The following is a 2,103-nucleotide window of genomic DNA, read 5'->3' on the forward strand; positions in this document are numbered from 1 at the left end:
GATTCATTTTTATGAAGATCTGACATACGGTGTGGAAAAAACTGCTTTTTTCGTTTGCGAATTTAGCGCATTCTCTGTGCAACCTTAACAGGTAATCGTTTATCTGTGAGAACAGTGAATATAAAACAATTTACCTGTTTTGAATAAATAAAAAGATCGAAACTCACTATGGATCAATAAACAATATATTTATAATGTATTTCTCACTTTTCAAGGTTTTCGTTTCAGTAATTTTTATGATTTGGATTGATTTAGGCTCATTTGCCAACTATTGTGCACGGTGACTCTCCGCCGTGGCCGAGCGCCGACATGTCAGGACTGACCGCAGTCTATTGCTGCTTAAGGCTCAAGTTACCTCAAGGCTTGGTAGTATGCGTAAGAAAAATTGTGTTCAGCTTTGCCACCAGATTATCCATTTAAACCTTTTCAAAACTCTAAAAGAAGAATATCAGTCGATTTATTAGATCATCAGGATTCAATTCATGCAAAATACCTGCTGGAAAAACCATTGGCTTAGCTGGATGGTGCTTTTGAAAAAGTGGTTGTGATTTTTTTTCACACTACCACACCGAGCGGGGGTACGCAACACAACTGCGCAATGAAAAAACCACAGCCACTTTTTCAAAAGCACCATCCAGCTAAGCCGATGGTTTTTCCAACAGGTATTTTGCATGAATTGAATCGTGATGATCTAATAAATCGACTGATATTCTTCTTTTAGAGTTTTAAAAAGGTTTAAATGGATAATCCGGTGGCAAAGCTGAACACAAATTTTCCTACGCACACTACCAAGCGTTCAATTCTAACACATGCTTAAAAACGGTAACTTGAACCTTAATCCGATTCTGATACTGCTGCTAAACGTACGTATGTCTCTGCTGCCCTTGATCAGCCAACGTAATGCTGTACGTGATACTGCAAGTGGCATTATCCTGGCTGGGGATGACCTAGATTAAGAGGACATCTGTGTGGATGTTTTCCATATCTCCATCCGAGATACTAAAGCTAATCGTGATAGTCGGTCCGGAAGCGCCGTGTGGGGCAATAAGTTCTTCGCGCCATTCTCGCCCGCCGTTTTTCTGCATGGTAGAATTCGCAGAGACCATCTTAGTCTGCTCCTGTACCGAGACTTGCTTTTTAACGTTTTCGTGTCTCTAAAATGTAATTAACATGTAAAGTTTCATTAGCAGTTTACATTTGTTATCCGTGATATTAACATACCGAAAATAATAAGGTTGGTGATTTTTCGTATGAATCGAAGCATGTTCGCACGTTTCGAATAGTAGTGGTAATTTTGTTTTGCAAAGATGTATTTTTAAAGATGTATTGGTTGCGTTGCCGTCGTTCCTAAACCATTTTGCTCGATTCTCTTAATTTCTGTTAGCTGCTCAACAGGATTTTGATGTTCAATAGCATTTTATTGCTTCAAACAGCAAACAGCTTACGACGATATTCGGGTGATGTGGTCATGGCTGTGGAAGCTGGCGTTACAAATTTGGTATTAAATAAATTTTGATTAGCCTTACTTGTAGGGTTGAAATTGTATTAAATGCTGAGTGTTGAAATCGCAGTGTACGCACTTGATGTTTGCGCCGTATTTTGTATTCTGGATTTGCGATTACTGTAGTAGTTCAGTGGTTGATGTAAGCTTTCGGCCAAATTCACCGACTCACTCTCGATATCCATTCCGATACTAGTCGGGTACGATAGTGTACCAGAAAATCTGGATCCGCCAACCATTTTATTCCCTGTTTTCATCGTTTTTACACTGTTTACTTCGCACTTATTTAAAATTATGGGTTTGTTTTGATGTCACATAATTTTCACTTACGTATCGAAGGGTTGCTACGGTAACTATTTGAAACAAATAACAGACTCATCAATGTTGCTAGTTTCGTGCATTTTTTAATGAAAATCAGATTTGACAGTACCAGTTACCTGAGTCACTGAGGGGTAGTCAGATTTGTGATACAGTTTTGGAATGCAAGTGTCTAGTCGTGTCGTTGGCTATATCTTGACTGTTCCTCAACAGATCCTAAAAATTTTAGCAACCACGAATAACCCCAAGTTTGAAGATATCTTTAGACACCACTAGATGCCAGA

The 2,103-nt window shown here is 38.8% G+C and overlaps 1 long non-coding RNA gene across 1 annotated transcript; it reads right to left on the reverse strand.

Annotated features, from left to right (window-relative positions):
• Window positions 1–202: 202 nt before the first annotated feature.
• Window positions 203–1,720, reverse strand: LOC131682289 (uncharacterized). The gene is made up of 4 exons (XR_009304055.1): window positions 1,527–1,720; window positions 1,222–1,472; window positions 834–1,154; window positions 203–338 (listed from the first exon to the last, which is right to left on the reverse strand). It is a non-coding gene; the product is annotated as an uncharacterized LOC131682289 (long non-coding RNA).
• Between the last annotated feature and the right edge of the window lie 383 nt (window positions 1,721–2,103).

The sequence above is a fragment of the Topomyia yanbarensis genome, chromosome 2 (genome assembly GCF_030247195.1).
Source record: "Topomyia yanbarensis strain Yona2022 chromosome 2, ASM3024719v1, whole genome shotgun sequence".
In the NCBI taxonomy this organism is placed as follows: domain Eukaryota; kingdom Metazoa; phylum Arthropoda; class Insecta; order Diptera; family Culicidae; genus Topomyia; species Topomyia yanbarensis.